Source organism: Microtus ochrogaster, chromosome 4, assembly GCF_000317375.1.
Source record: "Microtus ochrogaster isolate Prairie Vole_2 chromosome 4, MicOch1.0, whole genome shotgun sequence".
NCBI lineage: Eukaryota > Metazoa > Chordata > Mammalia > Rodentia > Cricetidae > Microtus > Microtus ochrogaster.
In genome coordinates this window covers 57,408,220-57,435,202 of record NC_022011.1, presented here as the reverse complement: position 1 = coordinate 57,435,202, position 26,983 = coordinate 57,408,220, and positions in this window count along the sequence as shown.

The window sequence follows — 26,983 nt, the reverse complement described above, 5'->3', positions numbered from 1 at the left end:
TCTCTCTCTCTCTCTCTCTCTCTCTCTCTCTCTCTCTCTCTCTTTCTCTCTGTATGTCTTCAGAAATCAAACAAATAAACAAACAAACAACAATAACAACCAAAGCAGAATAAAACAAAGCAATCCCTCAAGAAAAAGTAAAAACATGAAATCAGAAACCATAACTTAAAAGCAAGAGCTCAGTAGGACAAAAAATACTATGTAAACAAAATAATATGAGACAACATCTACAACAATATCATCAAGTTCAGTTTGTGTTGACCACTGCTCTCTGGGCAGGAGGCCTGACCTGAAATGTGGTTTGTATAATCAGTGAGAGTCCTTTGTAGAAAGCTAATTTTTCCTTTCAATGTGAATGTCATATGAGATAACTTATCAGCTAAAGATGGAAACTCATATCTATTTCCCCTTTCAGTTTTGGGAGCACATCTGGCTTGAACTGTGCAGGCCCCACACATACCACTACAGTCTCTAAAGGTCCATATGTGCACCAGTTCTGTTGTGTCTGGAAAACATTGTTTTCTGGTGCCATCTTTCCCATCTGGCTCTTACAATTTTCCCATCTCCTTCTCTGATCCCTAAGGAGGGGAATCTGATGAAGACATTTTAAGACTGAATGTTTCAAAATCTCTGTTTATGCCTATTGTTCAGTTAAAGGGCTCTGTGTTGAGACAGAACTTCTGCAAGTGGGAGTTTCTCTACTAATGACTGGGCCAGGTACTTCTCTGTGCCTTAGGCTGATATGGCCAAAGGAGGTACCAGGTGAAGTCAGCAATGCTGTTTTTTCTTCAACTGAAGCATTATAAAAAAAAATGTTTGACTATGTGTAGAAGCTGAATCTATACTTTAAAAATAAAAATAAATGAAAAACAGACACCAAAGAGGACCCACAATTATACTGCTCTACATCACCATGAATAGTCCACATGTTAATGAACTAACTAGTTTTAAGTATTCAAAAACAATGCCAAATGAATAAGGACAGAGCATGTGGTACTAATAATTATCGTCATTATGGAGTGACTGGTATATCTAAATCTTGATGTGTCTTATATTATTTCATCATCATAAGATACTAAACACATGGTTATATCCTTATTTTTCAGATGAGGGAAAAAAATCTTAAAAAAAAAAACCAGCTATATGATAATTAGGTACCCAAGGTAAAATTTCCAGTGTCCTCCCTGGCTCTCCTGCCTACTGGCAATGCCACATCTCTTAGAAAGAACAATAGCTAGGTCTTAGCCATCTCCCTCTCAGTCCTCATTTAGTTTTCTCTGTTTTAGAAAAGTGTAGAAAGGCCATGGTCTTACAACTAATGGAAGTGAAGCATATGGATTTCATACTCCTTCCATTTGAAAGCCTTCTTAAGCTTGTATCTGCAAGGCATAAGCTCTGCTGAGCTGCACTGTGCTGCTGAGCCTGCTCCAGGGTACCCCTTAACTCCAGGAAAGCACTTTCAACTCGGCAAGATGTTGTGTAATAAAATAGAGCCCAGTCTAGTCTTTAACCTCAATTTGATTACTAGTGTGCATAATTATTAGGCCCCAGAGTCCGTCTTTCTATGAGCAACTTATTTCACTTGGGAAAGTGTTTTCACGATTTAAGTGTGCTCACTGGATGAAGGCTGCCTGGATATTATTACATCCTATGTATATAATACAACCACTGAGGAAGGGAAAACCAGTAGTAGAGGTATTCAAATCACTTCCGTATTTTGGCTGCTGTGACTAGAACTCAATGGCCACAGGAGTGTTAATATTTGAGAAGGATCCTCATTTTTATTTCTTTTGATTTCTGGAGCTGTTTTTCTCGGAGGAATCTCTGCCTTTCTTTCCATTAGGCTACTCTATTTTGCATTCACACCGCAAGTGTCCAATGTTGTGACTTCCCCAAAGTTTCACCAGCACTTGTTGTCTTATTATTGTTTTTATTATGGCAAACTTAACTGATGTAAAGTGACGATGTGCTGTGTTTTTTAAGAATTAGTGAAAATTTGCACGAAGTGTTCATTTAATTGTTTTCTATAAATAAAAAATTGAGGGTCAGATATCAGGGTAAAAATCTGAATGAGTAAAGAAGAGGAGAAGCAACCAGTGACCTCCTTTCTTCTGTTCTTCAATCCAAAAGGCTTGAGATCCTTTTTCAGCCCTGCTTTACTGTTTCCTGTCTCTTATCTTTCTTTAATCTAATACCTCTATAGACAATTTTGATCAGCTAGTGGCTAGCTCCACCCTCTGACTCAAAGCAAACTTTATTGTCAGAATGTGATTAAAATATCATACTGCACTTCCCTCTTTTTTTCTAAATAAAAAAGGTTTTATTAACATAGTAAAACTATACATAATAAGTACTAATACAAATATATACAGGTAAAAATTACATTCACAATCTACAGCCCATTTTCTTTAGGCAAATTCAGAGAAAATACTCCATTATTTATGCTATTTTGATGTGTCTAAAGTTTCGTATCTAAACCACTTTCTATCCTAATTTGTACTACCAACTTAAAAGTATCTTTTTAAGTCTCTCAACCTTATATATTTTACATCTCTTTTGTGAGTTTCTTTCTTGAATTTGGTAACAAGGAAAGCTTTAACTACAACCATCTGGTCTCAATTCCATCAGAGACCTGAGAAGGAAATAATATTAACTGAGTAAGCAGGAAGTACAAGCAAGTGACTTCAAAAACTAAGAAATGACAGAAACAGCCTGAATAATCACCCAACAAGGTTCCACTACAATCACCCAAGTTTCCTCTGTAGTGTTGAGTCATCCATCTTTGACCTACAGGCCTAGAATATCTGACAGACTTTTCTGTGATGCAGTAGTTTTGAAGGACTGCCTGGCCTTTTCTTGGCAAATTTCATCAGTCACTTAATTTTATGTCTTGTTTGTCTAATTTGAACAGCATACTCTCAGCAGTTGAGACAGGCACAGTTTCTTGTCACAAAGAAGTTAAATGCCTTATGGAGTTAGTTTGATGCTCATCATCTTCTCTGAAGTAGATTGGTGCTGCCAGAAGCCTACTGTCTCATTGTCAAAAAACTTTGTTATTAAAACATCTTAAATGCCATATTATGTATATTATGAAGTGCTTGAAGACTACCTGCCTACCTAAAATGTATCTGTTTGACCTTGAAAGCAAACCTAACATAACTATAAGTTTGACTCTAATTGTAACCTGAATTTTTTATTATGCCAAATAGTTTATAATAATAATTTTCAAGAACTAGAAATTTACATTACATTGTTAAATGAGCTGTGTAGGCACATAATCTTAAACTAGAGTAGAAACATATGTACAGATTGTGCTGACAAAAATAACCTTAAATTTGTATCAACATACAAAAATATCTCAAGCAAGAGTACAAACATATATACCATATAAAAAATAACCTCAAATTATCAATATAATTCTACATTTATATCAATGTAAAATATTTAGAACTAGTAGTTGTTTCTTGGTTTTAAAAGTAGGTTCAATAATCTACCCTTTATGCTGTCAATTTTATATCCCCCTTTTTTCATTTCAAAAAGAATTCCTGAATCTAATCTTTGTTCAGTTTTTTTTCCTGATCATTACCAATAACGACTTGCAACCAAACCCCCTAAACAATGACAAATACCCATAACCTATTAAATAACTAAAAACCATCTACCCCACCTCTCAGGAATGTTGATATAATATTCCATAGATTGTTTCCTGCTGACTGGTAGTTACAGTATCTATAGGAGACCCTGATAAAACTAAAATAATGGTCAAGTCCTAGGAGAGTTCGTTGTATCATTGTTGCCAGTCTGTGTAATGGCGAAGTATAGGGTTTATCTGAAGTACTGGCTGGTGTAATACTTGAGGCTGGACCATCTCATTAGCCACTTTGAAACTGTCCTGAGCAATTTGTAGTCACAAGCCGATCATTGGGTAGTGTTTGCCAGTGTAGTGACATTACCACAATCCAAATAGAATAATTATTGTGAGGCCCCATCATCCTCTTGGAGGCTTAAAAGGTCACTGGTAGAAATGATTATGGTTTACTGCAGGTAACTTAAACATTTTAAATTTCATTTGTAACAGATCTCAGAGAGGTAAAAGAACCACAAGTTTTTTTTTCTTTTTAATTTTATTTATTAAGGATTTCTGCCTCCTCCCCGCCACCGCCTCCCATTTCCCTCCCCCTCCCCCGATCAAGTCCCTCTCCCTCATCAGCTTGAAGAGCAATCAGGGTTCCCTGACCTGTGGGAAGTCCAAGGACCGCCCACCTCCGTTCAGGTCTAGTAAGGTGAACATCCAAACTGCCTAGGCTCCCCCAAAGCCAGTAGGTGCAGTAGGATCAAAAACCCATTGCCATTGTTCTTGAGTTCTCAGTAGTCCTCATTGTCCGCTATGTTCAGCAAGTCCGGTTTTATCCCATGCTTTTTTCAGACTCAACTATGTTCATAGCAGCATTGTTTGTAATAGCCAGAACCTGGAAACAACCTAGATGCCCTTCAATGGAAGAATGGATGAAGAAAGTATGGGATATATACATATTAGAGTATTACTCAGCAGTAAAAAACAAGGACTTCTTGAACTTTGCGTACAAATGGATGGAAATAGAAAACACCATCCTGAGTGAGGTAAGCCAGACCCAAAAGAGGAACATGGGATGTACTCACTAATATTTGGTTTCTAGCCATAAATAAAGGGCATTGAGTTTATAATTCGCAATCCTAGAGAAGCTAAATAAGGTGAATCCAAAGACAAACATATAGGCATCCTCCTGAATATTAACCTTCATCAGGCGATGAAAGGAGACAGAGACAGAGACCCACATTGGAGCACCGGATAGAAATCTCAAGGTCCAAATCAGGAGCAGAAGGAGAGGGAGCACGAGCAAGGAACTCAGGACCGCGAGGGGTACATCCATACACTGAGACAATGGGGATGTTCTATCCGGAATTCACCACAAGTTGTTAAGCACATTCAGAGTCCAAAACTTAATTTTTAGTTATCTGATAGAGACTCAAACTCAAAATGATGTACAGGAAACAAGATAAAGCTTTTTTAAAATTGGTACTCTATATGACAATTACTATCACAACAGAAAATTTTATATTAAGTATATAATTATTTTTAGATCAATCTTATAAATTTTGAGATAATATTTATCTTTTAAAAAGTTTTATAAAAGAACTTGTGGAGGCATCACAATCCCTGACTTCAAACTCTACTACAGAGCTACAATACTGAAAACAGCCTGGTACTGGCATAAAAACAGACAAAAAGACCAATGGAACTGAATCGAAGACCCGGATATTAATTGACACGCCTCTGAACACCTGAATTATGACAAAGAAGCAAATTTATAAAATGGAAAAAAAGGAAACATATTTAACAAATGATGCTGGCATAACTTGATATCAACATGAAAAGAATGAAAATAGATCCATATTTATCACCATGCATAAAATTCAAGTCCAAATGGATCAAAGACCTCAACATAAAGCCAGCCACACTGAACCTCATAGAAAAGAAAGTAGGAAGTACACTTGAATGCATTGGCACACGCGACCACTCCCTAAATATAATCCCAGTAGCACAGACACTGAGAGAAACAATTAATAAATGGAACCTCCTGAAACTGAAAAGCTTCTGTAAAGAAAAGGACACGGTCAACAAGATAAAACAACAGCCTACAGAATGGGAAAAGATCTTCACTAACCACACATCAGACAGAGGTCTGATCCGCAAAATGTACAAAGAACTCAAGAAAGTTGGTCATCAAAAGAACAAATAAAGCCGGGCGCTGGTGGCGCACGCCTGTAATCCCAGCACTCGGGAGGCAGAGGCAGGCGGATCTCTGTGAGTTCGAGGCCAGCCTGGTCTACCAAGGGAGTTCCAGGACAGGCTCCAAAGCTGCAGAGAAACCCTGTCTCGAAAAACCAAAAAAAAAAAAAAAGAACAAATAATCCAATTAAAAAAATGGAGTACAGAACTAAACAGAAAACTCTCAATAGAGAAATCTAAAATGGCAGAAAGACACTTAAGGAAATGTTCAACATCCTTAGTCATCAGAGAAGTGCAAATTAAAACAATTCTGAGATTCCATCTTACACCTGTAAGAATGACCAAGATCAAAAACACCATGATGAAAACTTAGGCTGGAGAGATTGTGGAGTAAAGGGAATACTCCTGCATTTCTGGTGGGAATGCAAGCTGGTACAGCCCCATTTGAATGTCAGTGTGGTGATTTCTTAGAAAATTAGGAAGCAACCTTCCTCAAGACCCAGTAATACCACTTTAGGGAACATACCTAAAGGATGTGCAATCTACCACAAGGACACATGCTCATCTATAGCAGCATTGTTTGTCATAGCCAGAACCTGGAAACAACATAAATGCCTCTCGGCCAAAGAATGGATAAAGAAAATATGGTACATTTACACAATGGAGTACTACACAGCAGAAAAAAAATAATGACAGCTTAAATTTTGCAGGAAAATGGATGGAGCTAGAAAACATCATTTTGAGTGAGGTAACGCAGACCCAGAAAGACAATTATTACATGTACTTACTCTTAAGTGGTTTTTAAACATAAAGCAAAGAAAACCAGCCCACAAATCACAATCCCAGAAAACCTAGACAACAATTAGGACTCTAAGAGAGACATGTAGATCTAATCTACATGGGGAGTAGAAAAAGACAAGACCTCCTGAGACAGTTGAGAGCATGGAGACCTTGGGAGAGAGTTGAAGAAAAGGGGAGAGGCAGGGAGGGGAGCAGAGAAAAAATGTAGAATTCAGTAAAAATCAATAAAAAAAGAAAAGTTTTAAAGAGTCAAACTAAAATCAAAGGATTGTGAGATTAGTAGCAATAGAATATTTCCTTAATTTTAGTTTGGCTTTTGTCCCATATCATCTTACTCTTTTGACATGAGACAGAAATTTTTAATTTTCCTTTAACAAGCATGTTTAGGTTTATAGAAGGAGAGAGTCATGCTCCAGCTCCAAAGCTAGTTTTAATTTTTAATTGAACTGTAACTACAAAAAGACCATTTGCCTTATATGTCTGTAGAGAACAGCAGAAACAAACATTTGGGAAGACTTATGAAATTTTATCATGTTGAAAAATATCACACAACATTTCATATGCTATTTTTGCTTATGGAGCTATGCCTATACAAATCTCCTTTTAAAGTGATCCATTTTTAAAAGCTCTCTCCTGAGAATTTTTCTATGGAAATCATTTTCTAAAATATAGTTTTAATTTATTCTTTGAAGATTTAAAACATATATATTTCCCACTTCCCCTTTAACTCCTTTCTCTACCATATCTCCCTCCCAACATCATCATCTCTCTTTTTACGCCATCGAACCCAATTACTGCTGCCCATATGCATCAGTATGTGAGACCATGCTGATGGTCATGGACAATCTACCTAGGACAGATACCTGAAGAATATTTACTTTACCTTCCTCAGCAGTGATCAGTTGCCAATAGATTCTGGACTAGGAGGCGGGCTTAATGAACCTCCATGTATGTGGGAAGTTTAACTGACTTGATTTTATGCAGGCACCCATAGCCGAGGTGAGTCTATGTGTGCAACCTCAGTGTATGTGTGCAAACACGTCACCACCTTCTAGCTTATACTGTCTTCCCTCAGCCTTTTAGTGGGAAAGTACTTTTTCTTTTATATTTTAGAAATTAATCACGTATCACATACGTGCTATATGAATGCCCATTTTTGTGTTTCTGTGTGTCGTTTTGTTTAGTTTTCCCTATGGAACATTTTAGTTTGAGTTATTCCATCTTTCTTTTTGCTCTTGCCTCTTTTGTAGGCGTCAGATCCCTGCTATCTCTGCAGATTCCCACATCATAAACAGTACTCCTTAGAAGAAGTTTGCAGTATTTTGTCTTACATTCACTTGCAAATCATTTTAGATTGATTTTCTTTCTATGTGGCGTTACATAAAATTTTTATTTCATTCCTTTGCATATTGATATTTCATCTCCCTAGTAGGAAGATAAAAGACAGAACTCTCTCCTACCTCCCCTTATCCTTCTTGGTGGGAAGTTTCCTTTATTCTTTCTCTTGCTTCTCACACAATTCTTATTTTGTTTATGAAATCTGATATCTGACTATAATGTATCTTTTGTGGGTTTCTGATTTGTTTCTTGAGACAGTGCTTTTCTGTGTAACATCCCTAGCTGTCCTGGAACTCACTTTGTAGACTAAACTGTCTTTGCCTCCCAAGTGATGGGAATAAAGGCAAGCACCATCACAGCCCAGATTTCTTTGTTTCTTTCTTTTTAAATATATATAAAGTTCAGCCTGAATGTTTTCCAGTTGGTTAGAAGAGGCCATGATATCTCATGGATGGTTGAAAGCCACCATGTGGTCACTGGGACTTGAACTCAGGACCTCTGGAAGAGGAGCGAGTGCTCTTAACCACTGATCCATCTCTCCACCCCCCTCTGTGAATTTCTTTAGATATGCCTTATTTCAAAAGTCTTACACATGATTGTCCATTGTCCTCTCAGAGTTTTAGGAAATCTTCAGTTACTAATTTTCTAGGTACATTTCTGATGCTTTATTTCTTTTATTCATGTATTCCAATTTTGTCTAAACTAATTTTTAATGGATCCAAGTATTTGTTATACTTTATTATTTTGATCTATTTATTACTCTGATTTATTGCCAATTTCCCATGTTTGAGCTCATGTTTTATATCCTTTGTGTCATGTCTTCTATTGAATTCTTACAGTGAATGTTTGTTCCAGTATTGTGACTATACATCTATGATTCCTACTTGGTATGTCTATGTATTCTCATATATCATATATTCTGGATATTCTTTGCAACTTCTCATATGTAGTTCTCGTTTTTCCATTTATTGATTTATTTATATTGATAAACAACCATATGAGAATGACTTTTAGCTCTTCATTAGATAAGCCATACAACTTAATTTTATTAAAATGGTTTCCTGAGATTTGTCTTGTTACATCATTTTAAATATTTTCCCATGATTCTTCATATAATATATTTAAATCTATTCATAAAACAAAAGAGACACATTTTCTACTTTTTGTAGACTGGGCATATCTGGAAAATAGCCCCATTACTCAGGTTAAAGATATTTTGAAGCATGCTTAATTAAAAACTCGGGGTCAGAAATTGGTGCTCAACCTGAAGGTCCGAAAATCAAAACAGCCAGCCACTGGCTCTTACCTTAACCTCAGTCTGAAAGAGCAATCTTGCCTCCCAGAATCTCAGAATGAGACTGTGTCTGAGAGCTGTCTCCCTCACCCCCTCCATAGGAGGTGGGATGTAGCCATGGCATCTATCATCCTGAGATGCTATTTTATTCATGCTTAGGGGTTAGTCCATGCTAGACCACTCAAAACTTTAGAATTGAGAGGACATGAGAGCTCTTTGGGAAGCTCCAGAGATGGTGAGACACGGCTGAAACTTTCATCTGCTCACACCATTTCTGTTCCAGACTCTTAGGTTGGGCTGGACCTGCTAGAAATCAGAGATGGGTAAGGCACTAGTATTCATAGGTGCCCCAATCTGATCCAATGGATTAATGGACATAAGAGTCACTATGCCTTTCCCTTGGTGTGCTGGGAACTGGGGCATTCTCCTGATTATATAACTCCATTCAGACAGAGACTCCCATGTGGCTCTTCTAAATCTCTCTATAGCTTTATATTTTAAGGTCGGAAATATTTTTTGACATCTGATTTCTCACAAAAGTAATTTGTTCATAAATGATAGTTGAATTGATGTGGAGTAAAGTATGGCTCAAGATTTTGTACATTGAAATCTTGTTGATACCACTTCTTTTTTGTTGATTCAACTTTCAGTGCCATTAGATTGGAATGGGGATATATCTCCCAGCCTTTAAGTTTAAACCCACTCACAAGGTGTTCAGTTTACAAGCTCTTAAAGCTGTAGCTACTCAGCAATAAAGAATATAAATGAAAGAAAAGGTTTTGTACATGCACACAGCTTATGCTTTTTGATTTGCAAGAAGAGGGAGAGGAGAGGTAAAAGATGAGATATTCAGTATACTGACTTGCACAGTTTATTTTTATACTTGGAAATTAAGTTCACATAGGTGCTGTCTTAGGTGGAACCAAGGGCTATTTACATCATATGTGTATGGTATGTTTAAGGGTGTGAGTGTGGAAGACTCTTTGCAAAAGGACAGCAATAGAAAATCTGAGAGAAGAAATTTGAAGTTGAAAGCTGTAACTTTGAAGTTAAAAAAAAAATAGATTTTAGATAAAAGGCTTGACATCTGAACACAGAATTTCATGTTTTATTATCACTGATTTAAGTAAGCAAGTGCCCAAAATTCAGTTTCATAAAGCACTTATTTTGAATCCTGACATCGATATATTAGACAGAAAATAGAGCAGTATTTTTGTTACACTGTGGCATCCTCAGATGCCAGGTGCTGCCATGTCTATACACAAGGGCACTGAGCAACAAGAGCACAGCCATCTTACAACAGGTTTCTTCCTACAAATGCTCATGATCTATGTGTTTCCTTCTAGGGAATGAAAAAAAAAGTTTATTGTTTTGGTCTCTTCTTTAATTAGTTATTTCTCTGGACACATTTGTTTTTCATTTTCTTTCTCATTTCTCCTTTGTGAATTCCATTCTTGAACTGTGACTTCATGTTTTTGTTAACAAAAACAGGAACTGTATAATATTTGAAAAAGGCCTTTTTAATTTGTTATCAAGAGCATCACCTATTCTGATAATGTTTTCATGATGTTTGTGTAAAAAAACAAAAAAGAGAATTAAATTTTAAAGCAGAGATCTGCTCCCCAAGCTACCAGAATATAACTTAGAGAAAACATTTTCTTCTTTTCTCCAAAGCACCATGTACTTCTGTTTTGTCTGTGTGGAGCTTAGCTTTCTTTCTTTGGGGAATCATTGACATCTGTAGTCATTGCTCCCCTATTTAAGGTTAGAATGTCTAAATGCTTAGAACATATTCTGGTAGCATTTAGGCAGCAGTGGATATTGACATATTTTTCTATTTTTTATTGAAAAGAGATTCTTTCTTCATAAAATACATCCTGATTTTCTCTTCTGCTACTCTCCAGAGTTTTTTGTTTATCTCCCCTCCTCTCTTCCCATTCTCTTTTTGTCTTTCATTAGTGAAGAAGGCGCTTGAAGGAGATAAAACTCAAATTTGGCAAAATAAAACATAATGAAATAAAACAGGGTTGGAGAAATGGCTCAGCCATTAAAAGCTAGGCTCACAACCAAAATTATTATGAAATAAAACAAAAACTGTCACGTGGAGACAGCACAACATAAGGAAAAGTATCCCAAGAGCAGACATAAGAACTAGAGACCCACTCATGAACACACTCAAGATTCCCACAAAAATACTAAACTCAAAACTATAATATACATACAGAGGAACTGATATAGAAATGTATAGGACCTATTCTTCATATTTCAATCTCTGTGAGTTCAAATGAACCTTGCACAGTTGATTCAGAGGGTCCTGTACCCTTGGTGTCCTCCATCTCTTCAGACACTTATACTATTTCAACCTCTTCTTCCTTGGTATTTCCTGGACTCTGAGAAGAAGGATTTTATGGATATGTCCCATTTACATCTGTATGTTCCAAGGACTCTCTGTCTTTGAATAATGAATGGCTGTGGGTCTCTGCATCTGTTCCTGACTGTTGCAGGAGGCAGATTCTCTGATGATAACTGAATAAGCTACTAATCTATGAGTATGGTACAATATCATTAGGAGTCATGTTATAGGTACCTTTTGTTTTAGATATAGTGTTTAGTTTTACCCTATGTCTCTAGATTATCTAGCCTGTACATTTTATACTGATGCAAATAAATCAGGAAAGGCAGGTATCAAATCAGAAGAATTAAGTAAGGTGGAACAAAGCCCTTATAATTCTGTCCAGAAGGCAGAATTATATGCTATTCTTATAGTTCTAAGGGATTTTAAAGAACCTCTCAATATAGTTATTGATTTGCAATATGCAGAAAAAGTTGTCTTGCATATTGAAACCACTGAATATATACCATATATATGTGTGTGTATATATATATATATATACACATATATATATATAATTTACTTTATTATTCATACAGGTTCAAGATATAATCAGGAATAGGCTTTGTCCCATATACACATATACAAAATACACATCCAATCCCATAAGGGTCTGCCAAGTCCTCTAGCAAAAGGTAATGCAGAAATTGATCAATTACAGATTGGAAGTGTGCTGACAGCCTCATAATTTCATAAGAAAGATTATACCAGCACCAACGGTTTAAAGAAAGAGTTTTCTATTACATGGCAACAAGCTAATGAGATTATGGAGAGATGTCCTATTTGGTCTTTCTATAACAAAACTCCATTGCCTACAAGGAGTAACCCAAAGGGTACTCAAAGGAATGAGATCTGGCAGATGGATGAATTCCACTTTACAGAATTTGGAAAATTAAAATATGTACCCACAGCATTGACACTATTTCAGATTTTCAATGGGCAGCTGCCTTGAGCTCAGAAAAGGTCAATTCAGTAATCACATATTTATTAGAAGTTATGACCATCATGGGTGTACCTGCACAAATAAAGACAGACAATGGTCTAACATATGTGTCTAAGAAAATGAAACAGTTTTTTTGCCTATCGTAATATACAGCATATTACAGGTATAACAAACAATCCTGCAGGTCAGAAAGTTATAGAAAGATCAAACTGAACTATAAAAGATACACTAAACAAACAGAAAGGGATGGAAAAGATCCCCAAAAATAGATTGTGTAATGCTTTATTAAACTTAAATTTTCTTAATGCTAATGAGAAAGGAACAACAGTAGCAAAGAAACATTGGATAATAGAAAGAACTTCTGAATTAAATCAGCTTGTATATTTCAAAGATTTGCTGCCTCCCAATGGAAACCAAGAGATGCTCTATGTTGGGGAAGGGTTTTGTTCTTGTTTCCACATGTGAAGAAAAGCTATAGATACCATCAAAATTAATAAAGATTTGATTAGAAACCTCTTGAGAAAGAGAAATGACAGCTCATCCACAGAGGTGACACTCATAGAGGTGGTAGGAAAACCTCGTAAGTGTTGGGACAGGATTCTGTTATTGTCTTTGCAGGAAAATGTTCATCTTCAATGAGTTAAGAGACCTTCGACATAAAAAGGCCTAACAATGAAAAAAATAATTATCTAGAAAGAATGACCAAACAAAGAGAAATATGACTTATGATACTGTATCATCTGTATGGTAAAATTTGATTATCTGGACATGTATACATCTCTACTTAAAAATAAGAGTTGGTTTTGGAGTTGGACAATGGCTATCCTTCTTTAAATCCAAGCACATTGTTAAAAGAAGAATTTGGAATTTCTGTCTCGTGGCAGCAGCCATCTGCTATGGGACAGAAAGAAGATAGATTTTAAGGAAACATATTACTCTTTTCCATGCCCACTTTGTCTATACTGTATCTTTTGTTGAATATATGTCTATATGAATGATGTTTAAGAACAGTAGAATTTCCTGCAGTAATCTTTGAAATTTTTAGGAAGAATAACAACTTCACCTGATTGATATGATGTCATGATGGTGATAGTGCTACTATGAGACGAGTTTTTAGCTACCTGCACTGGAAATGGTGCACCTTCTTACAATGTTCTGGCCAGAAGTCCAAATAAAAACTTTAAAAAAGGTCCTATCAACCAGTCAGAGACCAAAAAACAGCAATCTTGAAACTTAACCATCATTTTGCTTTTACAGGATCCCATAGGAAAAACATCACCCCCATGACAGCTGGAAGCAACTCTAAAAGATGATGTTCCCTCTTCCAACAAATTTTACCTCAGGGTTAGGGACACCATTTTAGGGTTTATTATTACTCATATAGGGTTGGGTGTTAGGGTGGAAATAATATAGGCTCAGAGATCTCAAAAAATAAAAAAAGAAAGAAAACTGAAAGGGATAATAGGTAGATTAGTGTGAACTTATTCATACTAATAAAAATTACAGTAAGTAATAGAGTGAATACTTGTGAACTATTATTTTTGGACAATTTACATTGGTAGAGATTTTCATATATTGATCTAAGTTCAAATTACATTTGTTATATTGGATATGCACCTATTTCTGTTTATAATATTTGTACACATATGCAAAGTTATTTTGTCAGATTGTATGCATGCCTGTTTCTACCTCTGTTTAAGACATTTTGTATATTGATATAATTTTAGGAAATACTTATCATATTGTATTATATATTTCTACCTCTGATCAAGATATTTATACATTGTTTACATTTTGAGGTCATTGTCTTTCTTTACTGTACAGTTCTATAAAGACTGTTCAATATTCTGATACAAAGTCTTAATCTTTAAGCTATATAGGTATTAATTATTATGGGTCAATAGTCACCATGTTTGTTATACTTTTAGTCAAGACTAATTTGGTTCTTTAGATACATAGAGATTTATTATGCATAGATAGGTAATCTTTAACCACTTCAAAGACTTGTAGAAGATGGCATTTAAATAACTTAGGATTCTGTTGACATGAGACACAATTGCTCCTGGCAGCACCAATCTATTCCTGAGAGAGTGTTGAGTACCAAAGACACTCCATGTGGAGTTTGGTTTCTTCTTGGCACAACTGATCTTTGAGCAAGAAACTGCCCATTCCTTGACCACTGACAAAATGCACGATTCCTGGACTGGAAAAGCAGGATACAAGAAAAAAAAAGACTGTCAAATTTTGCCAAGACAGGGTAAGATAGTTTTGAAAAATTTTTTGCCTCTGAAAATGGTTTGTCATTTACTTTAGGCTGTTGTAATAGGAACGGCGGGGCTACGTCCCCAGCACCCCGGCCGCCTCACTAGCTTGTGCCCCAAAATAACAACACACAAATTGTATTCATTTAAACACTGCTTGGCCCATTAGCTCTAGCCCTTACTGGCTAATTCTGATATCCCGATCAACCCATCTCTAATAAATTGTGTAGCACCGGTCTTACAAGGAAAGATTCAGCATGTCTGACCTGGAGGCTTGCTTCATCCTGTGCGTCTGCCCAGGAGAGGGGAGCATGGCCTCTGAGCTCACTTCTTCTTCCTCCCAGCATTCTGTTCTGTTTACTCCTCCCACTATGTTTTAACCTATGAGGCCAAGCAGTTTCTTTATTACTTAACCAATGACCTTCCTCCATCATTAGGCCTTAACCAAAGTTGATTGTTTCAACATTGGAAATGAGACTTTGTGGGTGATTGCTCAGGCAGCCAGTTGTCTCTGTCATCTCCTGCACATTTTGTAAGCTGCTTGATTGTACTTCCTTCCTACTCAAGTAATATTTTCTCCCTTCTCAGGCCTTTGATGAGGTTTAAGATTATATAATCATAGTTACTGTCCCCTTATGATCTAGCCAAGCCATTTCCAATACAAGACTTAGTCTCCTTAGGATAGAATGTTTGTTAAAACCTTAGGATATGTTCCTTGCTTAATACTGTTTATGCTGATTGTAATTCTAATCTTATATTTGATATATGTTCCAAGTGCATATAGTTTTATATTGGGTTCAGAACTCTGTTATTTAAACAAAGGGGGGAGGTGCTGTGGGAGCTCCTTTAGCCAATATCCTTTAAGATAACTGGTTCACTTGGGCATGGTCTCTTATACTATAAATTCAGCTGTAAAGCATGAGCTTGCTCTTTTGCTTCTGGCTCCCACTTCTGTCTGCTAGACTCTGTTCCTTTTCCCTGTTAATGCAAAGGACTATGATCTAGGACAGTAATCTGTGAGTCTCCCCTAAATAAATCACCCTTTATTATATGTAATTCTGAACTAGTGTGGGATTATTTTCTGTCTTACACCATTATTTATATTGCTGATTTTTTCAAAGAACCAACTTTTTTTTTTTCATTGCATTGTTCTTTTGGTTTTTATTTTACTAATTTCAGCACTGAATTTATTTCTTGTTGTCTACTCATCTTGGGTGTTTTTACTTTCTTTTTTTCTAGAGCTTTCAGGTGTTTTATTAAGTTGCTAGTATGAGATCTCTCCATTTTTTAATGGAGGCACTTAGTGCTATGAATTTTCCTAGCATTTTTACACTGTCCCATAGGTTTGGGTATGCCATGTATTCAATTTAATTTCTTTATTTATATCTGTCTGGGCCAATTTTTTATTTTCTAGAGAGTTGTTCAGTTTCCATGAATTTGTACGCTGTCTGTTGTTGTTGTTCATTTTCTGCTGCTGTTGCTGTTTTTATAGCTAGCTTTAATCCATAGTGGTCAGATAGATAAGGAAGTTGTCTTAATTTTCTAATATCTTGTGGAATTAGCTTATTTTTGAGTATGTGGCCAATTTTGAAGAATGATCTGTAAAGTCCAAACAGAAGGTATATTCTTTGGTATTTGATAATATGTTCTGTAAATATCTTTTAGGTCTAGTTGTTTTACAGTATGTGTTAGCTCCAAAATTTCTGTGTTTAGTTTATGTCTGGATGACATTGGTGAGAGTAGGCTATTGTAGTTTCTCACCATCTGTGTATAAGAATCAATGTATGATTTAAGCTGTAGTAGTGTTTCATTTACAAAGGTGTGCCCCTTTGTGTTTGGTTCAGAGATGTTAAGAATTAAAGTGTCCTCTTGCTTGGCTTTTCCTTTGATGAGTATGTAGTGTCTTCCCTATCTCTTCTGTTTAGGTTTGGTTTGAAATCTTTTTTGTTAGATATTAAAATAGCTATTCCAGCTTGATTCTTGGGTTCATTTCCTTAGAAAGCCTTTTACAAACCTTTACCCAGAGATAATGACAATCCTTGATGTCAAGGTCTCTTTCTTTTATGTAGCAGGATGAATCCTGTTATCTCATCCATTCTGTTAGTTTGCATCTTTGTATTGGTGAATTGAGATATCAGTGACCAATAATTGTTGGTTCCTGTTATTTTGTTGTTATTGTTGGTGGTGGTGATAATTTTGGTGGTGATGGTGGTGGTGGTGGTGTGTGTGTGTTTCTCTTCTTTTGACTTTGCTGGTGTGAGATTATTTTCTTTGCATGGGTGTAATTAATCTTTCTATGTTGGAATTTTTCCAGCATCTTCTGAATGGCTGGATTTGTAGATAAATGTTTGTTAATTTGGCTTTATCATGGAATATCTTATTTTCTCCATCCATGGTGTTTGAAATCTATGCTGGTTATAGTATCCTGGGATGGACTCTGTGGTCTCTTAGAGTCTGAAATACATATATCCAGGTCATTTTGATTTTCAAAGTTTCCATTAAGAAATTAGGGGTAATTCTCATAGGTCTGCTTTTATAAAATACTTGGTCTTTTCTCCTTGCAGTTTTTAATTTGTTTTCTTTGTTCTGTATGCCTAGTGTTTTGATTATTATATTGCAAGGGGTTTTTTTTTTCTGATCCAATCCATTTGGTGTCCTTTAAGCTTCTTGTATCTTTATGGAGATCTTGGTCTTTGGCATAGGAAAAAGTTTCTTCTATGATTTTGTTGAAAACATTTTCTGAGCCTTTAATCTGGGATTATTCTCCTTCTTATATTTCTATTATTTTTAGGTTTCATCCTTTTTTAATATAGTGTCTCTGATTTCCTGGATGTTTTATACTGGGAGCCTTTTATATTTAGCATTTTCATTGACTGATGCATCTATTTCTTCTATTGTACCTTCATGTCTGTGATTCTTCCATATCTTGTATTCTGTTGGTGATGGTTGCCGCTATAGTTTCTGTTTGAATTTCTAAACTTTAATTTCTAGAACTCCTTCAGTCTGTATTTTCTTTATTATTTTTATTCCCATATTCATGTCTTGAAAGGTTTTATTCATTTCCTTCAATTGTTTGTGATTTCCTGTCTTTTTAAATAAATGGGATTTATTCATTATTCCAATTGTCTTCACTTGTTTTCCAGGATTTCTTTGATAAATTCACTTATTTTTCTTAAAGGACCTCTATCATCTTCATATAATTGGTGTTAATGTCATTTTCCTGTGTGTCAACACTGTTGCAATATTCAGGGCATGATGAGATAGGGTAGCTGAGCCCTAGGAGAGACATACTGCCCTGGCTGTTATTGATATTGGTTTTGTTGTTGTTGTTGTTATTAGAATCTATACATTCAGGTTTGGGATGATGATAGATAAGGTTCTGATTTCTGAATTGGTCTTTTTGTGTGTGTGTGTGTGGGGGGGGGTATTTGGTTTCTTGGCATCTGTTTTCTCTCTGGTTTTCAGAGAGTGTGATGGCTGTTTGTTGTCTGTTTTACTGACCTCCTCAGCTTCTGGTGATGGAGGCTTGGATACTGGGATTAGTTGGGTGAAGAAGTTTGGAGAAGATCTTTGGGGCAGCAGTCAGAGAGAAAAAGGGATCACTGGGATCTTCCTGCTACAGAGCTGGAGATGAGACTTGGAAACTGAATTCAGGAGTAGTAGAGAAGTGTAGGTCTCTTTTCAGACTATGTGTTACCCTGAGAGAAGTTGGCCATGGGTTTGGAGGGGGTGCCTACTGAGGTTGGGGGCTGGAATGAAGTAATCCAGTTGTGGGAGAGAAGTTATGAGGGGATGGACAATAAAGTCCACAGGAGATGTGGGCAGGGAAAGGAAGTCTGTAGCTGGTGTCCTGCTTAGTGTTGGGGACGAGATGGGGGAATGGGTTTGGATAGAAGGAGGGAGTGATACGGGTCTTCATTTAGCTTCCCTGTTTCCTTTTCCTAAATAGCTGATGAGTTCCCAGTGAGTGTCTGCTTTTGTTGATCATGGAATAATGAGAGGAGTTGGAGGAAGGAAATTTGGAAAGGATCTTTTTGATAATTTGGGGATGGTGTCAGGGAGGGAAGGATGACTGCAGCGGGATTCTTGCTGCTGAGCTAGGGATGAGACTCAGGTGTGGGTAGATACATTATATCTTAGGAACGGGGGGGGGGGGCATCTGGAATTTTAAACTGAATGCTAAACTCAACTAGTAAAGGCAGAGAAGGTGTCCAGAGACCACTTGAAATTTTAAGTGAGAAGAAATTTTTGTTAAAAATATCAGTATTTATTTTCTTTTTTTTAAATTTACATTGGTATAAATTTTACTTTATTGATACAAGTTTTTTTAAACTTTTTTTTATTCTATGTCTTTCTTCCCTTCTTATTTATTTATTTATTTATTTATTTATTTATTTATTTATTTATTTATTAAAGATTTCTGTCTCTCCCTAGCCACTGCCTCCCATTTCCCTCCCACCCAATCAAGTCCCCCTCCCTCGTCAGCCCAAAGAGCAATCAGGTTTCCCTGCCCTGTGGGAAGTCCAAGGACCACCCACCTCCATCCAGGTCCAGTAAGGTGAGCATCCAAACTGCCTAGGCTCCCACAAAGCCAGTAAGTGCAGTGGGATCAAAAACCAATTGCCATTGTTCTTGAGTTCTCAGTAGTCCTCATTGTCCGCTATGTTCAGCAAGTCCGGTTTTATCCCAGGCTTTTTCAGACCCAGGCCAGCTGGCCTTGGTGAGTTCCCGATAGAACATCCCCATTGTCTCAGTGTGTGGGTGCACCCCTCGCGGTCCTGAGTTCCTTGCTCGTGCTCTCTCTCCTTCTGCTCCTGATTTGGACCTTGAGATTTCTGTCCGGTGCTCCAATGTGGGTCTCTATCTCTGTCTCCTTTCATTGCCTCTTTTTAAATCTTGTGATATATGATTTATTTTACTATGATCCAAAGAATTTTGTGTTTTTTCTCTTTAATGAAGGAAGTTGCTTGTTACTCCTCTTTGTTATTCCTACATTTCCAGCACAACTAACTTCTGCATGATCCAAAATTGTAAAAATATAATTTGATTGAATAAAATGAGCTAACTCAATTTGATGACTGAAAAGGTTGCTAGGTGACCATTTGGAAAGGATATCACAAACAAAGAGATGATTTTTTTTCCTTTGTATTGGAAATAGATTATTTTCTCACATTGTATATTCTGATTACAGTTTCTTCTCACTCTACCCCTCCCAGGTCCTCCCCACCTTCCCTCCCATCTAGAGCCACCCCCTTCTTGCATTAGAGCAGTCTTGTAAATAATAATCATAAAATGTAACAAAACAAAATATAAAAAGATGAAAACTCTCCTATCAGATTTGGACCTGACAAAATAACAGAAGTATAAGAGCCCAGAAGAAGTCTCAAGAATCAGAACCACTTTTTCTCATGTTCTCTGGGATCTAATAAAAACACTAAGCTGGAAGCCATACTATATACTCAGAGGACCTAATGCAGACCCAATATATGTGAGTTCATATGAGATTTGAGCATGGTTCTGCAGAGGGTCCTGTTTTCTCTGCTTCTGGGTGAGCAGAGACTGATCCGTGAGTGTAGCAGATTGTCATTGGTAGTCATTTTATCACTATGTTTTTATTCCCAATTAGTATTTGGGTTTATACTAGGTCCCTATGCAACTAGTCTCTGGTTCTTGGTCATGCAAGCAGTGTCCGGTATGCATCCCATCCTTTAGGGTGGGCTTTAAAATCTTTTCACTGAGAACTATTAAGAAATGTTTATTGTGTGGAAAGATATTGCTAACTTTGACTTTGAAAGTGAACTTGTCTGTCTTGCCAACATCTTTCTATTTAAGAGGAAAACTTGGCAGAGATTTCATAGACAACATCACTGCTTTACACCTGATCTTGGAGACAATAGAGGGCTTTTTGTCCAGTCTCCTGTCTTAAGCAATTTGATTAATTCCACAGCTTTCAAATGGTGTGTATGTCTCTGTAAAGTGTAAAGACAAGTCAGTTGCTACTCCAGAAGCCTGTTCACAAAAAAATCAAGGCCAGTTGCAGAGGTACCTATATTGAAATTTATGACAGAATCTTTTCCTATAGGACAGGACTGGGAAGGGCCAGCCACTGGTTTTGTGTGCCTGGTTTATACAATTTTTGTTAAGTCTATGCTTACATTACCAATTCTACACTCATACAGTTTCCTTTTTCTCATGTAAGCAGAGTCAAAGAAAAGTCAAGTATCCTGATTGACAGAAAGATTTCTTCTGTGGGATCATTTCCAGGGTTGACTTAATGCAGTGTCTCTATTTGGTGGGGAAAGATAGAGCCTGGGCCTGGAGCTGAATGGAATGGTGACTCACTCAGCATCTCCACAGAGGAAGTTTAGAAATGTCCCACTTGAGTGTGGCTAGTCAAGTGCATCTCCACAAGGGAAGAATTTTTAAACAATTCAAAAACATCATACTATCATAGTATTACAACCAGAGAAGTTATGAGCTTGTGACAAGCTGTGTCCTTCGTATTTTAACAACTGCCCAATTTCACTTCTGATTCTACAGTCCAATTCTGTCTGATTAGCAGTTTCAGTGGCAAATGAAATAAAAATCCATGGTATTAACCTGTCATATTAAGAAACTCTTTTTCGCTCTGGCGCATACATTTGGCACAGCTGTGAATTTTGCATTTAAAGATCCCTCACCAGTGGGCTGTTCAAAACTATTGCTTTTCTATGGGAAATTAAACAGAGAGTTGCTTAATGCTCCTTGTTAGTTTTTTAATAAAAATGAAAGTGAGAAGCTAGCAGTACCCGGAGCAAATGTCTAAAAGAACCCATGGCTGTGCTAAAAGCAGAGAAGAGGAACCAAAATGCATATGACTTTAAACTACTGCTGCAGTGGTGGCTATGTAATACCCACTTCACTGTGGTCCTTCAAAATTGCCTCTCAAATGTTGTTTAGAGGTTATGTTAAATTGGGAGAGTCTTTTCCTGGGATCATTAGGCAGCTCTCGCTTTCATTTCCTAATAAAATATTGAAAGTCACAATTTAGGGGCTTGGTTGCTTTTATTGAATTTCTGTGATTTCTTTGAATTAAGGAGTCCAGAAGAGTAAGGGAAATGGAGAAAAAGTTAGAGAAAGGAAAAATTGAGAATATTTAAACACCAGAAGAAAGAGGCTGAGATAGAGATTAACACTGGTAAAAGGTGAGTGTGTTTTGTGTGTGTGTGTGTGTGTGTGTGTGTGTGTGTGTATGTGTAAGAGAGAAAGGGAGAGAAAGAATTGAAAATTTAAAAGTAATATTCAGCATTTAGTCTCCGAGTATGTGGTGTAGGAATGAATCTCACTATACCCCTTTCTAGGACAAAAATCAATCTTAAAGATAAATGAATTTCAAATAGATATAACTTTGCCATCCTTATTTCAAATGTAGAATATGTCTAGTGTTCTACTTTTATATAAATGGTAAAAAAATTATAATTAGAAATATAATATAAAAGTTTTTTGTTTTAATCAGATGGAAGGTTCACACAACAGAATCTGTGCCTCTTTTCTCCCACATAGGTTATTTTTATGTTAACATTCATCTTACCAAGTATATTAAGAAGACAAAGAGCAAGGTCTGAAGACAGTGATACTTACAGACATAGCAGTCAACTTTATAAAAGGACCACAGAGACTCTATTGCACCTTCTTGTCTACACACTGATAGGCAAAGAAGAGTGGCACCCATACTGGATAGTCCATGCAACATGTTCACTAAATTTCTAAGGGAAAGCAAATGTTCATTTAACCCTACTTATGATTTAAAAAAAAAGCACTATAGTCAGAGACTGCTCATTTGTTCCTGATCACCCAAACCTGAAAAAAAAAACTACACAGAAATTATATTATTTGCAATAGTCTTTGGCCAATGATTTAAATGTATTGCCAGCTAGCTCTTATATCTTTAATTAAGCAATTTCTTTTAGTCTGTGTATTCCTGTTTTGGTTAGTGGCCTACCAGTAAGGTTCTGTCTGACATCTGCTGTGTCTCTCTCCTGCTGCAGCATCATGACTTGACTCTGCCTACTCTCTCTCTCTCTTTTATCTCTCTGCTTGGAATTCCTGCTTTACCTTATTCTGCTAAGCCACTGGCCAAAACAGCTTTATTCATTAACCAATAAAACCAACACATAAATAGAAGCACTTCCCACACCAAAATACTCTATCTTGTTTCCCACAGAAATCGAAAAACTGTTCTAAAATTCATATGGAATCACAAAATACCCCTGATATTCAAACCATTTCTGAGCAAAGCAAACAGTGCTGGTGAGATTACAGTTCTGGATCTTAAGATACATTAGAGTTTCACGCCACATAGGAAGCCTTACCTTTAGGAGTGGATGGGAGTTGAGTGGAGGGGTTGTGGCAGGAAAGGGATGTGGGGGGAAGGAGAACTGTGGTTCGTATATAAAATGAAAAAATAAAACTTCTAGATAAAAAATGTCTAAAAGCCATTATGGTATTCACAAAAATAGAAATGTAGAGTAATAGAACAAAATTAAATTCTCACAGACAAACAAATGTAACTTCAGCCTCTTAATATTTGATAAAGATGCCCAAAACATAAAGTGTAGAAAAGAAAGAATCTTCAACAAATAATGCTGGAGAAACAGGCTATCCACTTTCAGAAGAGTGAAAGTAGACCTATTCTCTATCACTTTGCACAAAACCTAACTCCAAATGTATGGAATATGCAAACCTGAAACAGCAAGAAGAAAACATAGGCAGTGCAGGCAGGACATAGTTGTAGTAAAGGAATTCTTAACTAGGACTCCATTTTCCCAAGAACTCCGGCCAGGAATTGGCAGGTGGGACTTCAAGAAACTAAAAAGCTACCCAGCTTCAGAAACAATAATCAGGTGATTAGGAAGTCACCAGAATGGAAGAGAATCTTTGTGAACTATCTACATCTCACAGAACTTAATATCCAGAATATCTGAAGAGCTCAAAAGAAAGAAAGAAACAACTTTGAGATTTTATCTTACCCTAGTCAGAATGACAAAGATCAACAAAACAGTTGATAAGAAGTACCAGAGGGCAGGTGTGGAAAAGGGAAGCCTTGTTCTCTATAGATGAATTGCAAATTTCTATAACCATTATGAAAATCAGTGTAGAGAATTTTCTAGAAGCTAAAGATCAATCTACCATACTACCCAGTTACACCATTTCATAGCGTATGCCAAAAGGCCTCAACATCATAACCCAGAGTTACTTGCTCCATCATGTTCACTGTTGATCTTTTCTCAATAGCAAGGAAATGGCCCAATGTAAATGTGCTATCACCAAGAAATAGATTATAAAAATGTCGTCCAAATATGGAATAAGATTCAGTGGTAGAGAAAAACAAAATCATCAGTTTTCCAGGAAAATTGATGGAACCAGAAAAAATATTATGTTGATCAGGTAACAAAATCCCAAAAGGCATACATTACATATTCTCTCTCTTTTTTATTAATTTTTATTGAGCTCTGTATATTCTCCTTATTTGAGGTTCTTAACTCCAAATCATCAGGCAGGAGTACATAGCTTGTAGCAACTACAGGAAACAGTGAGGTAAATCAGAACCATTGCCAGGATAGAGGGTTTGGTGAGCAATGGAGAGAGGAATAGGAGAGTACTTATCATTTGATGGGCAAATAGGAAAGGTGAAACTCCTTAAGGAGGTAAATGAAGAGGATTGGAAGAGTATAAAGGGGGATAGTATGATATAAGTGATCTGATAGGAGAAATGAGATTCTTATGGAAGGGGAAGAGATATAAATACAGGAGAAGAGGGAAGATGGGTAAAATAGCAATATGGATAGGCAAAAAGCAGAAAAAGCCACACTATTAACTTATAAAAGCACACCTAGAATGCATGTAATTCTCATATATATATATATATATATATACACATATATATGTATATATACACATATATGTATGTTTATGTGTGTGTGTGTAGTTTTGTTGAAATTTTCTCATCTTGGATAGCAATGTTCACTCCAAGAGTACACACACATACATACACACCACACCAACAAACAAACAAACAACAAAAAAAACTCACAAACACCACCAGACATAAGAAGCCCTCTTAAGAGTTGACAGCCAAGGCTAAGAGACTCTTGAAGTATGCAGCCTATTGTTGTTGCTCTCGGTTAGCCTTCAGATGGAGCAGGTAAGTTCCTGTTGTTGAAGATGCCATGCACCTCATAAAGAGGACCCCGAGACCCCTGATGTGGAACTGACTTGGATATCTCCCCATTGAGGACTTGTTTTCGTGGTACCAGAACACCCCATGCCATCTCCCAAAGGAGAGAGTAAACAAACAATTATACTCAGCTATTATGCCTATGAACAATATCAATGACCAGCCTGGTAGGATATCACTGCAGGAGCAGCAGTGGCACACATATCTCGGAGGTAACCAATAGTTCTCTAATTGGGCTTAAAATGTATTCAATAAGATCATTTCATGCCTGGTACTAGAAACCTAGCTAAAGACTCAGTGCTAGGAAATCCTGATTATCAGAGGAGAAGCTTCAAGCTCTAATTTACTAAACCAGCATAGGCTTCATCCTTCATCAAACAAACATCTCTTTGTAACAAATGGAGACCACCACAGAAAATTATAATCAATTAACGTGCATAGTTGCAGAGCCCAATACCAGTGACTATAGCTGCAAAAACAGTCCCATACCTAAGGCATAGAGAACCTTGAGGAAGAGAGGGTGAGAAGATTGTAAGAGTCAGAGGATCAGGGAGTTAACTGTGAGATGAAATCTCGTACTATTATCAGAAGCTATATCTGTTGTGGTACTTTGAATGTATTTGCCCCTCTAATCTCATAGGGAGTGGCACTAATACGAAGTGTGGCTCTGTTGGAGTTGGTATAGCCTTGTCAATGAAAGAGTGTCACTGTGAGGGTGGGCTTTGAGGTTTCCTATGCCCAGAATACCTACCACCCAGTGTGTCAGTCTACTTCCTGTTGTCGGCAAGATGTAAGACTCTCAGCTACCTTTCCAGCACCAAACCTGCATGCATACCTCCATGTTCCCCACTATGATGATAATGAACTGTTTGAATCTCTGAAACTATAAGTGAGCCACCCCAATTAATGTTTTCTTTATATGAGTGGACATGGTCACAGCAATAAAAATCCTAACTAAGATGCCTGTAAAGTATTACCAGCACAACCACCCATATATGAGTTGAACAAGGAGCATGTCAAAATTAATTAGAAACACGCTCACATGTTAATTTTTCATCTCTTGCAAACAATATCATGATATTCAAAGTTCAAAGAACTTTAAATTTTACAGAACAGTGGACTTGAGCTGATCCTAATTAGAGTTCTTCTTATGACTACTAACTTTCTAATTAGAGCTAAAAATGAAGATAGTATCCATGTCCTTGACTCCATCTGTGTGTTTACAGATCACGATGAGAAGCACATTTTCTTATAGCGAATATTCAAAGAAGAAGTGCTGTACAAAAAAAGAGGTCACTTGGTGATGTTTTCCCCCAAATTAAAACTTTCATTATGTGATTTCCTTAAAAAACAGTGAAAAGAGGTATTTTCACTATCAGGAACGACATTTATTAGGGTGTGCTTTCTCTGACGCATGTCACATTGGACTGAACTATTGTGTTAATTTATTTGGCAGCTGCACTTAGGATTTATGCAACAAATATCATTAAGTAAGATAATTGTGGCTTATAGATCAGAGGTAAAGCTAAGGTCACCTCTTTTACACTTTTATGTTGGTAATATGATATTTGTTTATCTATATATATAGATATAGATATAGATACAAATGTACCTAAATTCTATATTATTTTTCTAGCCTATACTCCAAGAAAATGATGCATAAGTTTTAAGATTCTCTAAAATATATATTTGGTAAGAAAACGTAAGAGAGGCATGGAACACAGTGCATGAATAAATCATTTGGATAGAGAATTCCTGCATGCCTTAATTCTTCATCTGCTTCTTCAGTCATCTATGTCTCTATCTGGCGAATGGTTTCAGTCATGGGAGATACTGAAGGATAGATTTTTCATACAGTGTTTGCAAAGCTTTGTGTTCTAATTTTTAAAACTTTAATGATTCTGAGATTACTTTAAAAATATAATTGTGAGATCTTATATTTAATCATATCTTTCCATGTTCATCTTG